Source organism: Megalopta genalis, chromosome 4, assembly GCF_051020955.1.
Source record: "Megalopta genalis isolate 19385.01 chromosome 4, iyMegGena1_principal, whole genome shotgun sequence".
Lineage (NCBI taxonomy): Eukaryota > Metazoa > Arthropoda > Insecta > Hymenoptera > Halictidae > Megalopta > Megalopta genalis.
In genome coordinates, this window is record NC_135016.1 from 28,741,468 (window position 1) to 28,760,973 (window position 19,506).

Sequence of the window (19,506 nt, forward strand, 5' to 3'; positions counted from 1 at the left end):
TCGGAACCGGCACGTTGCCACCGACCGGATAATAAAACATTGGATAAAGTCCACCAGCTCCCAGGTGTTCCCGTACGAAAAACCCGGGGCACGAGCTTCTTTCTCGTCACATTCGTGTTCGTTTTTTACCGAAATCATTTCGATTTGTTCTCGTTGTATCGTTCTTTTATTTTGCGAACGAAAACTTCATGCTTCTCTGCAAGAAATTGTTTTACCTCCGAGTTGTTATTAGATCGCGGGCGCGGATGCGTTTATGGCGAAATTGTATAGGTGAAACATGAAATGGTGAACAAATTGAAAGGAATTATGAATGTTGATGCGTTAACAGAAATGTACAAGATCTCGATCACATAGTTTAGTAATGCTTTCCAATATAGGAAGAACTAACGCAGATAAAAAAAATATTCAGAAACGGCAGAATTTTCTTACCCTAATTAACTAAAAAATTGAAGGATATCCTTTTTTAAGTTACACCCCGTCCGGGAAATCAATCGGTCGAATAGATTTTTCTCCATCGTTTATGTAAACTCGGAAAACATGGTTTCGAGAGAGAGACGCGTTCAAAGTTTTCGCTACGATTTAGTTACAGTAATTGCAAACTAACTGCAGTAGGTCATAATCAATTAATAAAGTAAATGTAGAAAATAAGTCTTCTTATAACTTACTTAGCTTATAAATTTATCTCTTACATGCGTTAGTTAATAACATTATTTAGTTCATAATATCGCATTAGTATTGAGTAATTATTGTTCAAGAAGTTAACTCAGCCTGCAGTTGTTTATACTTTGTCCCAGTCCTCGATGAACGGAGCATAGTTTGGTTTCGTCGAAGCAAGAAGATAAGACCGAGTTATGAGCGACTGGATCGCTCGAAAATCGCGTCGATTACTCCGTATAGCCCCGCAGTTGATGCCGGACGATCTGTTGGGAAGCAGACCGCAAAGAAACAATGGGCGCTGTAACGTGTAATGCAGCGTGTCCCAAAATTATTGTACAAGCGAGAAACGAGGGGTTCCTGAGGTGATTTGAAGTAACTTTTTCCTTAGCGAAAATGCAATCCGTCGCTTCGTTAGCAAGTTATTGACGAGAAACAGTGACCAATGAGACGCGAGCTCGAGTAAGCGCGAGGCGCCCCAGCCAACGAGCGGTGGAAGGCCAGTTCCGCTCATTGATTCGGCTGCCTCGCGCCAGCTAATCTCGGCTCTCATTGGTCACCGTTTTTCGCTAATAACTCGTAAACGAAGCCGCGGATTACATTTTCGCTAAGGAAAAAGTTACTTGAAATGATCTCAGGAACCCCTCGTTTCCCGCTTGTACAATAACTTTGGGACAACTTGTATAGTAATTTAAGCGCGTTCGCCGTGACGTCTGCGACGAGGTCGCTGCGAACGCCGGCCGTCTCGATTATCCTACAGGCATAATTCCGCGCGGTATGAAAATCCAGCTGAACCGGGTGCTCGCGTTTCTTCGCAGCATTGTTTCTCTTTGTGCCTGGAACGTGCCGGCCCGTTATGTTTGCCTCGCAATTATAGCCCGGCACGTGCATCATGAAAGAAATACATTAATACGACGCCGCGGCTCGTAAATTATGAAACGTACAAACCGTCCGACGAAATTGCGGGAGAACGATCCACGACAGCGGAATGGCCGCGGGTCGCGGTGAAAATTTAATAACGCACGTCCGTTCTGTCTGATTGCAATCCAATTAATTACGCGCGGATATTTATTAATCGGTCGCTTCCGAGCCGCGGACTTGGAACAGGCTTATTGCGTTTGCGGAGCAAACAAAACGTAATTGCAAAATGCCCGAGGTGGCCCGGCCAATTTTTTGGTGTTAATTTTGTCGTACAACAGCGAGCAGGGAGGGGCCGTGCACCGCGCGGCGGCGGCGGCGGAGGACAATGTTAAATAACTAATTGTAAGCGATGCGACGCGAATCCGGCCGGGAACGAGTGTAATACGTTTCAAGTACCGCGGCGCGTTTTATTGATTAATTTCCGAATATTTCACGGCGGCGCGCGGAACTTCGGCGGGCTTATCGATTATTGTTATGCAGCGTACTTCAGGAAATTAATTTTGAGAAGTGTACCGAAGATATTTGCTGATAACGCAGAGCCTCGTAATTTCGAGTTCACGTGACTGAAGCGAACGGCAACTTGTGCCGTGAATTTAATACTGTCTACCCGTTACAGTCATAAATTTCTCTGCATTATAAACACGTTATCGATCCCCGCGAACGTTGCAAACTGGGGATAAGATTATAAACTGGAGGCCGAGGTAACAATGAGAGGGAATAGTCGTGTCGGGACCCGTACCACCGGGCAGCACGAGCTCGGAAATAATAAAAATATTTGTATATCCGGTCGTTTCGTTAAATTAGGGCTTTTTTTCTCGACCGAAGTTATTTTTGATCCTAGATACGGGAGCGTGGCGTGCTGCAAAGGGAAAAACTGGCGGAAAAACGGACGGAAAAACGGGACGCTGGAAAATAATCTGGTCCACGGAGGTTCGCCGTGAAGCGCGTTATTATTAATTTATTAGCGGTTTCACGAGCGCGCACTGTTACTCGTCCCAATCGTTACCGGAGAATAATTAAAACGAGAGGATTTTATCTCGCCGATACAGCGGCAATCGGTGAACTGCACGAGCTCCGAGCAATTAAGCCCGTTCGAGGCTCGCTGCTCGACGCTGCCCGTTTCATCCGTCCATAGAAAAAGCCTGTGACCGGCACGGACACTTTGCGGATCAATAGTACCCCGATGGCATGCTTCTCGATAATTGTAACACCGGTCCTACGAAAGGCACAAAACTGGCTCTATCACGGCCTTCCTACCTCCGCAGATTTTCCTAGAGATAACGCGGAGGCCTGCACCGGCACACTTTTCCCACTCCGATTCCAACATTTTTCTCGTTCTTCTTTTTCTTCCTTTTTTCTTTGCTTTTGTTTTTGTATTTCATCTTTAGCTTGCGATATGCTAGCATATTCGCGCTCTCTCCCCCTCTCTCATTCTCTCACTTTCTCTCCCTCTCTCTCTCTCTCTCGCTGGCTCTCTCTCTCCCTCTCTCTCCTCCTCTCTCTCGCTCTCTCATTCTCTCACTTTCTCTCTCTCTCTCTCGCTGGCTCGCTCTCTCTCCCTCTTTCTCCCTCCCTCTCTCTCGCTCTCTCATTCTCTCACTTTCTCTCTCTCTCTCTCTCTCTCTCTCTCATTATAACGAAGGGTTCATCTCGTTGATAAATAAAGTTATTATTATCACAACATTTTAACGTCGAGAATGCTTAACCCGAGAAAGATAACCTACGTCGCAGAGGCGCCTGCGAAGACTGTTGATTTTTGTTAATTTTTCATAGAGGTCTAGTGATTTAAGTTTAAAATTACTTAAAATATAAAAAAATATAATATAAATGCATTTTATTTTTACAATAATGCCAAACCTTTAAAATGACTAGATTAACTTAAATAAATATCCATTGTTAGTATAAAATTGACGCCTTAGAAAAGCATGCGCCTCTGAAGCGTATGGTTATCTTTTACGTACGTTGTCATATGGTTATCTTTCTAGGGTTAAACTCGCAGCAACCTGAAATGTTGCGCAACCTGATGTAATCTCGATTTAAATCATTGCTGAGTCGGTTACGTTTTAAACGCAATTTAAAAAAAACGTTCTCGTTAAATAGATGTTTCATTTTACAGTTTCAGTTTTCTTCCTCGAATTCGGCTTCAATTACTCAATTTAATTAACACGCTCTACTTCCACGATTTTCTATTTCAAGCAAACGCCATCGAATGAATTTTGTGCTCACAATCAGATAAAATTGTAACAGGTAGCATGATATTCAGAGAATTTGTAGCTTCTCTTCGACGACATCTTCGTCATACCTTATAAGAGGATGCGACGCATTTGACCCTTTGCAATCGGAGCGATTTTCGCTCGAAAATAAAAATAACTTTCCTGACCTGTTTTCATTCTATATAACCTAGTGCATTTTATACGTATGAAATTGAATTTTGTGGTCCGTGCAACAGATACATTTTTAACCCTTCGCACTCGAGTGGTGACTCTGAAGCACCGATAAAATTGTTACATCACGCTCCAAGATAATGTTTATATTAAGATTAGATTTAGAAAATTGTTAAAAGTGTAACTGTTGTACGGGTCACCGCGAGACTCGATTTCATATGCATAAAATGGAAATACTGTCAGAAAAATTATTTCTGATTTACAGTTGAAACGGCTTCGAGTGCAAAGGGTTAATAGTTTTTTCAATGTAAACAAATTTGATGATGTTAAACTTATTTTGAAACGTGATACGACGATTTTTAGCGGTGCCTGAAAGTCACCATTCGACGCCATAGTGACGCTGTTAGCGAACGTGTTAACTTAGAAGCATCGAACGCACGCACAGTGTCCTCGTTCATGCATTCCGGGGTCGCTTGGCTATCGCAGAACCTACATTGAATTCTCTGGCCGATTACGGTGTCATTAAAAGCCTTTCTACCGGGACCCCGACCGCTTATCGAGTAAATCTTTAGTTCGTGCAGAAGCGTAAGACGGTCTGCAGCCAGTATGCAGGCCAAGTGCCAAAACGACTGTGATTCTGGGATCACGAGAGGACGAGAACATGTACGGTCTAGGGGGGTAACGACGTGTCAGACCGGAAGATCCGGTCTATATTTTCCAGTCTATTATTTTTAACGGACCACTCGTTCTTCCCTCGCCGCTCTTTGTGCCGCGACGTTCCCCGGAACTGGGCGGACTCTTTCTGATTTGATTTCCGCGGCTTCCTCGTCACCGTCGACTTCCGATTCCAGCGTGCTTCCTTTCTTCGTAAATTTCGCGGGCACGCAAACCAAACAACCGCGGAAATTCACCGGCAAATTTCTTGCGCGCAACGGCGTTCGTAAATCTGTAAATTTTTCAGCGTTCCCGCCGGCCCGTTCGCGCCTCGCGGTGAACACCGACGATATCCGGGGCCCGCGGAAACGATAAAAGAAGCCATAAACAGGCTAGAATCGCGCGGCGGAGCCTTTAGTGCGCAATTCCCGCAGCCCGAAATTCTTTCCTAAGAATTGAACGACCATCGCGAGCGAACGAGCTTAACGCCGCTGCAAACGATCACGAGAATCTCTCTATGCGCTCGATAAATTTCGAATATTTAACTCGGCCGTGATCTTCCTTGCGTAAAGACGTTAAATCAATTTGCAAACGCTTTTCGGTAATCAGGGATCCATACGGTTTCGTTTGAAAATTCGACTTTTTATCAGGGTTCGACGATTCCGAAGCGATTTACGATCTTTTTCAATCGTTTGGCGGCTATTCGATTTTGAAACGAGTTCGATTTTTGTTCATCGTTTCGCGGATGTTCGATCTTGAAACGATCTCGATCTTTTTCGACCTTTGGCGGCGATTCGTATGTCGTGGAAAAGGAGTGGGGAGACGTTTCGTCCGGGGCCCGCTAGAGGACTCATCGGTAAGGCTATCCTAGCGGGCCCTTGCCTTAGACGTAAGGGTAGGACGAAGTCTCGGTGTATATATAGGGATCGGAACGGATCGGCTACTAGCGGGAAGAGGAGCCCCCTGCTGGCAGGTCTGGAGGTAGCCGCCACAGACCGATCGTTGGATATTCGATTCCGTAACGATTTCGATTTCTTTAGTTACGAATCGATCTTCGATTCAAAGTCGCCACGACGCCGTTAATCGTTGAGGATCGATTTTCAAAGAATCTTTCCGGACGTTTGTTCCGAATTCTTCGCGGATGAAGCAAATTCGAGGTCGCTGGCGCAGCTTCGCCGGACGGTAGAGTTAACAAAGCGATCCCCGGGAATTTAAGCGAGTTAACAAACGACTTCGCAGTAGCGCGCAGCGAAACGGAGGATTATCAGAGTCCGCGCGAGCACGAAGTTCGCGTGTAATTTTCTCGCCGGCGTGGATAGTCTTGTGTAAGTAAAAAAAACTGTGCAGCAAGATAATCGTCGGGACGCGAGGGCGGAAAGCAGCGACGGAGTGCTTTCGAATTATTCCTTGGTGAAACGAGACGCGGCGACGACGCGAAGGGCGGAGAAGGACGGTCGCGTTTCGGTCTCCCAATTAAGGTCCCTGACCATTAAATTCGTGGAACACCGGCGCCTTACGTGTAAATTCCGGGAACGCGTCACGCGCGAGTTTCTCCCGAATGCTTCCACGGAACGGTTTTTTTGTTTTCTTCCAAATGCGCACTCGACGGTACAAGTGTGTTTGAAATTCTTCTTAATCATCGCGCGCCTCTCTCGCCACGGACCTTTCATAACAGACAAAATAGTCGTGCGCTTGTGTGCCTTCAGCGCGGCCAGTCACTTTGCCCCTTCAGTTTCGAGCGAATGTCCTTTATGCGGTGTTTCAGCGAGCACGAACGCCGGGGACCCGCCCGCCCGTTGATATCCGACGAACGTCTGAACAGGATTTCCGTCCGCGGAAGCGTTTATGTGAAATTTCCACCGGCCAGCGACCGCTTTCACGCTTCTGACCATGATTTTCGAAAACGAGCTTCGCTGGAAGGGAGTAGGCGTGTGGGGGGCGGAGGGACACCTCCTCTGTGGAGAAATTCGTTGGAAATATCGACGGACGGCTGCCGCGGACGGAAAGGAAATACCCTGATAACTATTTACGCGCCGTGCCGGCGAATTCATTGCGATCCCGTTCAGATTAAAGGCAACCTACCAACGCAACGTCGCAAGCAACCGGGAGCTGTTCAAATGTCAATGATCCTTGGGCTCAAAGCAATCGCGCTATCAAAGTCGAATCAAGAAAATGGATTTTGCATAGGAAATTACGGGATAAACGGCGGCCTCGTTGGTTTCGTCGAGCAAATTCGAACGGAAAGCGTTTCAGAGAAAATGTAAAATGGTAATTTCGGAAATTCTCCGAAAAAATTTCATTCGGCTCCGCGGAATTGGGAGAGCGTGCCCGCACGCGCGGGTTTATGTGGGTCGCTCCATGCGAAATCGGTCAGCTCCCGAGATACTGTTTCGGACTTTGGTCAAAGTCGAGATTTTTCAAAATTGTCGGAATCGCCAATCTTGCAGGTCTGAAAAATACAGTGTCGACCCTTTTTCATTAAACCGTAAATATCGAACTACCTAACCGATGGAAATGAGCTTTTAGGCGGTTATAGCAGAAACTCGAGTATTCGGGAAAAGTAATTTTAGTTGACAAGATTTATTTTGTTTCTTCACTATTTATTTTGCAACTGTTTTTAGCAAAGGCGATGCTTTCATAGCACGCAAATATTTAAAAATTTCAAAAAATGTAGGATATAGCACCGAGTGTCCCCTTTCTTAAATTATTAAAAATTAAAACTGCATCGGCGTATTGTGTTCCATACTGCAGCGCAAAGTGACGATGCATTCATTTCATTCGTATGCAGCGTAACTTTCGAAATTTCAAGGTCGGCCTCCTCTTTTAAATGGAATTGCATATTTTTCGTGGATCGTAAAAAGATTAAATTTTTGGTGGAATAGTCAAAGCCGATATCGATCCTAAATTTAATGCTTAACGAGATTTTAAGATAAATCGATCGGGAGAAATAGGCCGCGTAACATCGTCGCACAGTTGTTCACTGGCTAAAATCTCGTTACCGATTCTACGGTGCGATTAATTATAACGCGTTAGCAAAATTCTGCTATATTTAAACCGTTTGCAGCGAACAGCGAACGGTATCAGTGGTTCGGTCACAGCCAGAAATTGATCTAGTGAAGACTAATCCCAGCGCCGATAGTGATGGCGCGCTATTGAGTTTAGTTCCCGCGAACGGTCGATTCTGATCGCCCATAACGGTTCAAACCTCCTGGCTAATTTAGCCCGAGTTATAGTTAATTTATCGATGGAAATGAGATTCCAGATACACCATGATAACTGGTAACGGTCCGCCCAGTAAATTATTACGGTTTAAACCAAGATGGTTTGGAACGTTTCCCTGCGAACACGTTAAACGTTGCTTTTTTATCGATTTTCAAAGGTCATTTTGAAAACGTGCGATGATCAGAATCGGCAACAATTTGTGCATTTTCTGCATCGAACATTAGCTCTACTCAACGTTTCGGTAAGTATCGCATTTTGTACCCATGTTGTATTATAGTTTGTTCACTTAGTTTGACATGTTCTTTCCAGTGGCAGAGAGAGTCAAATTTTATACGTTACGATTACACTGCGGATATTATGAATTTTAGACGTTAATTACGAGACTGATATTAAAAGAATCGAAGACTATCTTTCTAATGTATTCAACTTATTAGAATGGCCGAAAGAGGAAGGACATTTTTATCGGACTTAAACATCTAATGATTAAATTAGACAATTTTTATTTTGCATGAAAATCCGCAGTCTGATTATGATTAAAAAATTTAATGTATCCTTCAAATCACGATAAGAAAGCAATACATATCAATACAATTATATAGAGCGCCTTCATTCCATACCATACAACGCTTGCTCGAAACATTTCTCTGCATATAAAAGAAATTTGTTTCTGATCATGCGTGTTCTACTACTCATATTTCTCTAACAAACATATTCCTCACGTACTTTAACACGATTATTATTTATTAAATTAGCTTTGCGAATCATTTGTTGAACTGTGTTCGAACACGGAATTATTTAAATTAAAATATCATCTACGTACTTTGTTATTCTTCACGGTACACCTTGTTTAAAAATTTCATATGTTGTCCTTGGCATGACCTTGGCATGACCTTGGCATGACCTTGGCATAACCTTGACATAACCTTGAGATGACCTTGAGAAAACCTTGACATAACCTTGACATGACCTTGGCATGACCTTGACATGACCTTAAGATAACCTTGAGATAACCTTGACATGACCTTGACATGACCTTGACATAACCTTGACATTGTACGAGGTCAATGCACCATCCTGCACACATTTCCGTGCATGAAGTGGATTTACAACTAAATGGGTGGTGTTTCTTATTGATAGTGTATTCTTCATATTTCTCTAACAAACATATCCCTTACGTCCTTTAACACGATTATTATTTATTAAATTAGCTTTGCGAATCATTCGTTGAACTATGTTCGGGACACGGAATTATTTAAATTAAAATATCATTTACGTACTTTGTCAATCTTCACTGTACACCTTGCTCAAAAATTTTATATGTTACACACAAGGTGTCATACACACTAGAAAGTTAAAACGGCCGTCACGGTTAAATTACTTACTATTTCGGGTCCGAAAAATTAGTAAATATTCTTCAGACGTTCTAAAGTAAAGGTGAACAGCGTTTTTCTTAAAAATAGCACTGTTACGTAGTAAAAGAAAAATCCGGGAGTTCTCGCTTCGTGATTTGTTCAATACTTCGAACGCGGCTCAAGTCCGTCCCGACCATCTGTCATAGCCTCGTGCTGCGGGCTCTCGAACTTCGCGGCGTCACCTCTCATTGGTCAGAGTTTTCCGTTAATAACTCGTAAACAAAGCCGCAGATTGCATTTTCGCAAAGGAAAAAGTTACTTCAAATGACCTCAGCTACCCCTCATTTTCGGCTGTTAAAATAATTGTGGGACACCCTGTATATATATATATATATATATAACGTATTGAATTACACTTTTGAAACTACACTTCTATTGAAACTAACACTTCTTACGCGACGCAGTTTAACCCGAGAAAGATAACCTACGTCGCAGAGGCGCCTGCGAAGACTGTTGATTTTTGTTAATTTTTCATAGAGGTCTAGTGATTTAAGTTTAAAATTACTTAAAATATAAAAAAATATAATATAAATGCATTTTATTTTTACAATAATGCCAAACCTTTAAAATGACTAGATTAACTTAAATAAATATCCATTGTTAGTATAAAATTGACGCCTTAGAAAAGCATGCGCCTCTGAAGCGTATGGTTATCTTTTACGTACGTTGTCATATGGTTATCTTTCTAGGGTTAAGAATATTTCCGTTGAAATTTCTACAAATCCTTAACGTGACCGCAACCGGTTTATCTACCCCATCTTCGAAATGGCTCGGAAAATCGTGGCCAATTTCTTGCCGAGAATTCGCAATTGGAAAATTCGCAAATGCTACAAGACACCTTTTACACGGGCTCGGAAACGGTCGAGTGGAGACCAGGAGGACACGGGACGTTAAATAACAATAGTAACCATGGGATATAGACAGTGGACCAAAGGTCGTTCTGGTAGCCACGTCTTTTTATCCACCGACTAGATTTGCCGAGGAAAAGTAGATCCCTGAGATCGTCCCAAGTAGCTTTTCCCTGACCGGAAAGGCATATCGACTTCCGATAAAAGGAAATCGTGCTTTGAGTATCTTTCGCTCCGATGTAAACGAGTCGAATTTCAAAGGACAATCCACGAACGGAGAACCGTGTAACTTATACGAACGCCTCTCGTCCATTTTGCGACCAAATTTCCCTTTTAACTACTACATTTTTACCGCTCGTGTCTTAAAACGGATTCCACTTTTGACTTCGGTAACTCTGATCGTTCTTTAAAAAAAGACATCACTTTTCCACGTGTCCATAAAAGTTCCGAAAAATTGCGTTCGGTTCCATTGGTTTTTTAAAGGAAAATCGTTCAGTTTCGTATAGAGATATACACTTGCGTCGGGAAGTGTGTTAACATCTTTCTGAACGAAATAACTATTTTCAAATTGGTCCGAATAACTTGAAATTTGTTCAGATTAATTAGACCGACGAGATTGTTGGAGAACGAGTATACGATATTTATTTAGATTGCAATCGATTCAGATGATGAAAGAACTAAAGAACTGTTTTCTCAACATTTTTATCCGAGCTTATAACGAGAATAAAATGAATTTAATATAAAAATGCATTTTATAGATCTCGGTTAAATTAGGTACGTGCTGAAAATGTAATCGAAATTGGTTTACGTACAGTCAAGCTACGGTCATTGAAAGATATAAAAATTACTCGTTTCTCGTTGAAATTCGTGGAAAAAAACTGCTATTTTCACGAACTTTATGTTAATGTTTTCACGAACTTCAAATGTTAACAATGAAAGTTTAGGTACAAAAAGTTCTTCGTAAATATTCGTCACAGGTTCAGATAAAAAAGTTGAAAAACATATTTTCGTACACTTGATCTCTAGAAAACTAGTGGATCTAACAATTCAAAATGATTCGAGTCGTTCGGATCAATTTGAAAAAAGTTATCCCGCTTGATAAAGGTGTCAACATACTTCCCGACGCGACTGTACCGTCTGATGTTTCAAGTGCGAAGATTCTTCGGATTAAATTCATGAAATACTGTGGAGAGAGATTCGGTGGTCGAGAGACGACGAGAGTCGGAAAAATAGAGGAACGCTCTTAATTCCCACGGAAATTGGACGCATTCTAGGTGTAACCGGCGAGCATAACGATTTCAACAAGTGAAGTAAATCACGTTTTGGGCCCCGCTCGGAACACCTCGCCGGCCACCCACCGCTTTTGGTCTCCACCCCGCCCTTTCGTGTTTTACAATTACAGTAGTTTTATGAGTTCCAGCCGCTCCCGTTCCCGGTAGACTTCTGCCAACTTGTGATTGCGCAAGTTTCTGGTTTATGAGCGCGGACCGCCGGCTTATCTCTCTGTGATTCTCCTTTCGCGGCGATTGCACCTGCATGCGTACATTTGCCATTTCCGCAAATCAGAATTTACCGGACTTTCTCGTTCCTTGGACAAAAGAACGCGGAATTTGTTGCTTCCTGCCGGCCGAATTCGATTTATTAAACGTTTCCTACGTTTGCTAAATTCGAGCATTTCGCATGTCTTAGCAATCTCGACACTTGTTAAAAACAATAGCAATTTGGGAGCCTCTGTTGACCGTCTTCACGATGATCGTTAAAATTAGTTTCGACTCGTGTGAGTATACCTTTATATTTGTTGAATTGTTGAACAATTGAAATTCAATTTTGAATTCTTTTATCCTTTCACTTTCTTCATTTTGTTTCCTTTTATTTTCGGACATGATTAATTTTACATTTATCTAATAAGACACAATTTTTTTGATCTTTTATTTCGTTTATCTTTGAACACAAAAATCGACTATGACTTATTCGATAAATATCAAGTCAACTATGCCCGAAAATAAATACGAAAAAATAAACAAAATAAAAGAATAAAAAGATTTCTATTTATTTACCACTGAGAAAATGTCATCTTAATTATTTATTTTTACTTGCCGCTGGCTACGTCGCGTCGCGAGACAACATTTGCGATCGCAAAGATGCACTATTATCTAATCGATCTATGTAATTCGAACGGCGAATAATTTCCAGCGAACAGCAGAACGCTGAAACAATTGGAGCTTCGAAACAATCGGGACAGGTGTATCGCGTAGAAACGACTCGCTACCGCAGAAGCACGCATTACTCAGTCGTTCGTTCATCCATTTTTCATACGAGTCGCAGGTCGCAGGAGACGCGTCGGTAGACAGCATTGTTAGTTTCGCATTACCGGCGGCATCGAAGTATCCCGGGGACTTTTCCCTCGCGGCGCGTCGCGGCACGGCGCGGCGCGTGGAAATCCCGTGAACTTGACAAGCAGAACGAAGCTTTGTTCAGCGAACCGCCGAATCTTTCGAGGCTCAGCCGACAAATTACTCGGCGTCGATCGCGCGTTCTTTGTCCCACGATGATCCCGGCGTCGGCCAGTACTAACGAAGCAGTGGCATAATGAGGTGTGACAGGAGAAGGTGGTAGGCAGTCGGCCGGGCGAAGGAGCAAGGGGCGGGGACGTGGAGGGCTGCTTCAGACACCCCAGCCACGCAGACGTCTGATGGGGTTCGACGTCGGCCTCGCGGATTTCCATTCTACCGCACCGCACCGTTCCAAACCGCCCCGAACCTAACCCGTCGAGGCCACAACAAGGCAAAACATGTACTCACGTGCTGCCGGTACCGCCGCCGCCGCTGTTGCTGCTCGCCTACACCTACTGGCAGCCGCGCCGCGTAAACAGGATTGTGCATTCGTACACACGCCAGCAGCGATGGGTCTTCGATGCGCAGCACGCAACCCACGGATCAAATTAGTCTCACGAATGTCTGCTGTCGCGTTCGCACGAACGGCAAACTCGACGTAGACGAACGATAAAAGATCTTCGAGGGAACCCTGAACGGATTATTATCGGGGATATCGTATCGGTAATTATACTCGACCGAGATCCTCCGCCCCGCGGTTCCTGGTTCGTCTGCCTTTTCTTCCGCACGACAGCGAATCGAACCGAATTACTGCGGTCTATTACTGGTATTTGTGTACACTTTTTGTAAAAGAATTGTTTACCGGCGATCGTAAGATGTACTATTGAGGACATACGAGGGCTGTTCATCTTTAAGCGTTACTTTTAACCCTTTCGCTACGGCGGTTCAGTCCGCCGTAGCGCCCCTCCTGAACGGAACCACCCGCCGAAATTGTGCACATTGCGCGTGGATAGTGTATTTGGGAAGAAAAGGGATTTTTCTTTAAAACAATATAGTTATAATTTCTGCACAAGGTATAAAGTTATTTAATAGGTAAAAAAAGTTTCATTAACAATGGAAAAAGTGAAGAAATAATATATAATATACAGTAATAAAATAAAACATAATATTCATAATACAAAACATAATACATAATAATTAGTCCTAAAGTTAGTACTTTCGATTTTCTATCCCTTTATGACATGTAACACAATAATAATGGGAAATGCAGGTAGAACAAATATAACTTGAATGGTGTGTCGTTTATTTCGGACTGTCGTTTGTTTGTTTCGTCAAAAGATTCACGCAATAGTAACAAGAGGCGGTGCAGTCCAAAAATTAGGTCGCGATTTTACCAGCATGTCGGATATATCCGGCGTTCGTCCCCAGAGGGCGATCATGTGGATGTCGGATATATCCGGCGTTCGGCTCCGCGAGTGTTCATATGGATGACGGATATATCCGTCGTTCGGAGCGAAAGGGTTAATACTAAACCTGCCACGGTCTAAATGACCGATTTTTTATTTTACGATGCTACAAAGTTTGGAGACTTCTTCGTGGAAAATGATTGAATAAATGATATTATTGAAACAAGTCTCATAATTAAAACTTTACAAAATCCAAGTGAATTCTATCTTTTCACTCTTATGAGTCGATGCACGCTAATCATCGTTACAGGTCGGTTGGTTTAGTGTTAAATTTCGCGCCATTTTTATTGTTTCCTAATAGATTGCTATGTAATAGTTGGCATTTGACAAGCAGAAACATTGCGGTGAACAAAAATGGAGGGACATTCGATTCAGCAACGTCTATTTATTATTAAAAATTAATAGAAATTATTGCAAAAGGAAACCGTCCATCGAACATGCAAAAGATTGTCAAATAATGTAGAGCGATCTAGTTAAAAAGAATAGACGCCCTATATATATGTGGACACGCTTTAAAACGGTATGACTTTCTTTTTAAACTGGTTGAAATAACTTGAGTTTTTTTGATATGTTAAAAGGACTAGTTTTCTGTGCAATTACTAAAATGCTTGTTTTTCATTTTGCTATTATTTGTAGTGAGAAAAAGAAATAAAAAACACTTCTTACGAAATTTAGAAGTCTAGAAGAAATCTAGAAGCTTCCATTACAATGCACGTTGGAATCTCCTATCCACTTCGTAATTTTTGTCGATCATTATTATATAGCTTTTATGACATTTTCGAATGAAAATTTTTATGCCGTACCTCTGGAACATTAGTTACCAGACAGTTAATTTCATACACTTATAACTAGACTACGGATCTTTATGCAAAATGAAAATTGCCTACATCAATTGTATGAAACAAAATTTAAATAAAAATGTATTCTTTCTTCCAAGTATTTTAATAAATTGAAGAAAATCTTGGAATATTGATTCCAAATTCTTCTCGCGTATTCAATGTTCTGTATTTCTCTTATCCATTAATTCTTATAAGTAAATTTGCGAACAAATTATATACAAATTACAGAATATTTAATATCATAGAATATCATTAAAATTCTTAAAGGCAGAAATACAACTCGTTCATTATTTTTCGCAGCAGCCAAATAAAATTTGTCGACGATCCGCAACGCTTCTGTGCAAGATTTAGGGAAAGTACCTCGAATTCAGCTGACTCAAAAGTTTCGAAATTACGAAGATCAATTTGCTTTCGGCGGACGCGTGCAATTGTCTCGGCAGCGACGGGAAACGCGACACAGTTGACAGGGCGTTCCAGTGTTAATGTTACTGCAGCGTTAACGTAACGTGCAACTAATCGCAACACGTTCACCTCCGACTCTCTCGCTACCCGATGATTAATTATTCCCGGTGTAACTCCAAGGCGGAACATCCTTTCAAGGCGGAAGATTCCTCTGACCGATGAATTCAGCGAGACTTTAGCGAACGGCGGAAGAGAACAAATGAATAGCACGAGTATATCTTTCTGTGTTACGGCGTAATTAAAACGCGAGGATCATGCACTCCCCGGGATTAAATTTTCAACGGCGGAGAACGTAAGTAGCGCATTCATTAATTTTTCTGCTTTAAACGTCGCCTATTAAGCTCCCCATAAATGAGTGCTACGGCGCGAAAGCTTCGGAAGCGGTATCCTTTGGAAGCTGATCGTAGCATTGATTAAACGGAAAGTTTCACCTAAAGATTTCCCATGAGATATTACCGCCGTGTTACGTTCCGCTGGAAATTAATGACCGATCGCCATCGCCGGTTACGCGGATACATCAAAATGCTAATCGCTGCGATTCCTGTGGAACCGGGTTCACTGGTTACTTTGCTCGAAGGATAGCTAGAAAATCGGATCCGATCGAGCGGAAGATCGGTGGACGATTCCGACGATCGCATTTGCTTCGGTTCGCTCAAATATCTACTAACTCATCGATTACCCTGTATATATGCTTCGACGTGGCGCGTCTGATTTGCAAATTCGAAGCGTTTGAACGGTCATCTGTAGACTGCGGATTTTATACATTTATTATAAACTTTGTAACAAGCATAATTAACCCTTTGCACTCGAAGCTATTTTAACTCTAAAATATAAAATCGTTTTTCTAACTTATAGTATTTCTATTTTATATGGCAAAATGCATTTTATGTACATGAAATTGACACTTGGGACTCGCCCAATAGTTACATTCTTAACAATTTTTTAAATCTAAACTTTGTTAATATAAAAGTTATCTTAAAGCGTGATACAACAAATTTTAGTGGTGCCTCAGAGTCACCACTCGAGTGCAAAGGGTTAACATTATATTTAGCGAGTGGCAATTATTAATAAAGTATTAAAATTTGAATATTACATTTTTTCGTTTTATTTTCTTTATTTTTCAATCGAAACATTTAATACGTCTTCTTCGATGAACGTAAAGTTAATGAAGCCCGAAAACGAACAAAGCCAGCAATTGGTCACTTCACTGCCCTATTTAAGCGAACGATTTAAATACTCCGGGTCAAAATGATCGCGCGGAGCGAGGATTAATAAACAATAATATTTATTTTACCGTCCATTGGTTTGCGTAGAATTCCAGATAGAAGTAAATTCTTTCGTTCACGGCTGATAAATATTTCTGCAAATTGTCGGCTCGGAAGCGGGAAGCGTAAAGTTCGCCGGCGCGTCGGTGACACGAGAAATTACGGTAGTTCCCGCGACCTTCCCCGGGAACTTCGAAAATTCCCGGACCCTACGGGGAAGTTGGACCGTAGATGCGGAGCATCTTGCCGGCGTGGCTGCGTGGAGGTGCAATTCGCACGCGAGACCAGTCCCTAAACAGCTCGTTCGCCGACAGAAACGGGTGGAGACTGGAGACCCGGTGGCTTGATGGCGGCCGCATTCCCGTAGACCGCGCAGGAAACACACTGCACGACACGGGGAAACACCCGGGAAGCCCCGGGGGGTCCTGAACGACTCGACATGGCACGGCTTTACGGCACTCTGCATCGATACCTTTCGATAACATCGACCTTCCACCACCCACGGCGTTACTCACCGGTGCCACTTGTCCCGGCCCCTTTGTTGCGAATCCTTTATCCCTCTGTCGCGACCCCGCTGATAAGGACAGCTGATATCGTCGGTCTAAGAGTGATCGATGCGATACCCGCCGATCCGTGTTTAATTAAACGGAAAAAGATCTTGTTCGGGGCCGGTCGGACTGGTCACGATCGAACGCTGTTCCAGCGAATAGGAAAATGATCGGGGATCATGCGAAATATGTATACTCGCTGTTCGGAATGGTACGGACCAATCTTATACCATGTATTATCGAGGGCGAATGGCTGAACAATGCTCGAATAAACTTGCGTTATAAAAATGCGTTTTTAAAAAGATATATACATTTAAGCGTATATACGTTTAACCCCTTAATGCACAGATTTTTTGAAAAAGGGCGGCCAAAAAAAATCAATTTTTTTAATGTAAGAAAACACAATTTAGAACGTTGTCTTGGCAAGAAAGTTACAAAAATACAAAAATAATCAAAATTTTTATAGCAATTTTGGATTTTGATAAGATTGCAGAAAATAGTCGAATATTGTAATATTACACGCACATCGACTTTTTTTATCTTTCTTTTCGAATTCCCATTTCAGAATAAACATTATTATCAGTAAAAATATTTATTTATACTTTTAAAACATAAATAATAACAATACTAGTATTTATAATATTTATTATTATATTTATATATATATATTATTATTTATATTTTAGTTTACATTATATTTTAGTAAAATATATATTGAAAAATGAGCGAATCAGAATCTGAATATGAATACGCTGTCGGAAAGCGGCTCACAAGGAAGAGATAAGTCGTAAGCGATAAGTAGAAAAAGGATATATTTTATACTTGAATAAGTAAGTGTTATAGCTTACAATCCCATGTAAATGATAAATATCAATAAAACGATTGTTTTTTTTTTGCTTTCACATTGTTATTTTCAATTCTCGATTGCATTCGAGTGTGAAAAATTATAGCAACATAAAGTACAACGCCGCTCGAATTATCTCGAGTGTGCACAGTTTGGTCAGTTTAGCGCGCTCGAGTTAACTCGAGCGTGCACGTTAAGGGGTTAAGCACATATACCGTAAGCGTTGCTTTATAAAATTACGATAGAAACGTAAGATAAATTTTGGGAACGTGCTCGAAATGCATTTACCATTATTTCCAATACGAATGGAATATTTTTTGAAAGAGTTCGACAATCGCTAATTTGACGTAGAAAAGACTGCATTCTCGCAGCGAGAGGAATTTTCGAATAATTCTTAGAACAAGACTGCGGATTTTTATACAAAATGAAAACAGTCTGCACTAATTGCGAAATACCGTAGCTACACAAATTTTATTTCGTTTCATAATTATTTCAATAACTTGAAACTGGTCTAATAATATTTTCAAATTCTGTGGACGGTATCATCGTTTTGTATTTGATCGATTCATTTTTGTACATCGTTCTAAAATTTCTAATCAAGTCACTGTTTAAAAACGAAATTATTTGTCGCAGTTTATTAGACCGTTCCGGAGAATCATGGTCGCAGAACGTTAAATCGCGAAACTCAAACGACTCTCGGATTCTGTTCGATTAAGCGTTCTGTATTTTTTTTTATATTTCTTGTCCGGAATCGAATCGGGCCACGGGTATTGTGCATATTTTCCGATCGCTCAATTTTCTCCTTTGAACGGGCGAAATTGGCTGGATTTCGGGGAAAAAACTGGTATCGGGTTCGAGCAGTTAGTTTTCAATCTCTTTCTCGCGAGATAAACGCATACATGCATATATATGTGTATATATGTGTATATATGTGTATATATGTGTGTATATATATATATATATATATATATATATATATATATGTGTGTACACACACACACACACACACACACACACACACACACACACACACACACACACACACATATGTATATATATATATATATATATATATAGCTGGAAAAAATGGCTGGGCAGACGCGATTAATAAAAGTCGAAAGCTATTGCGGCCGGTCGGAAATACGCAGAATCCAATCCTTCCGGTTTACCACGTTTCCGCGTGGCGCAAAACAAGGACTCTGAATTGCGGGTTCCGCGAGGTCAGCTGAGCGTGACAAGAGCGAGAGTTTGCATTTGTCGGAAATCGTGGATACACGTGCACGCGCGCGCGCGCGTGAACGCCACCGTCCAACGAATTGTCCGTCGGTTTGCTAGTAAAATTGACGACAACGCCGCGCCGCGCCGCGTCGTTCTCGTAAAATCAAACCGGTGAGAGTTTTACGATCGACTAAAATAATTGGCTTCTATTCTAACGTACAAAAGCTCTTCGATTTCGGCACACCGACCAGTTTGATAGAATATATTTTGGCGAACGTTATGCCAAACGAAGGATCCCGAATCGTCGGACTGATCCTGGAATGTGGTGCATAGGAACCACAATGCAATTAGTATCTAATTGCACAGTAAAATATGTTCTCGCGAACTGCATATTGAATCGATCGAATCAACATTTGACTGAAATTCATATATTACG

General features: G+C 41.8%; 2 long non-coding RNA genes across 2 annotated transcripts in view; one reads left to right on the forward strand and one right to left on the reverse strand.

The window, feature by feature from the left end:
- LOC143259332 (uncharacterized) overlaps positions 1 to 19,506 on the reverse strand; it is a 280,884-nt gene that overhangs the window by 205,968 nt on the left and 55,410 nt on the right. The gene's annotated exons all lie outside the window — the stretch shown is intronic.
- LOC143259369 (uncharacterized) lies at positions 15,059 to 17,910 on the forward strand. The gene is made up of 2 exons (XR_013033175.1): positions 15,059 to 15,487; positions 16,509 to 17,910. It is a non-coding gene; the product is annotated as an uncharacterized LOC143259369 (long non-coding RNA).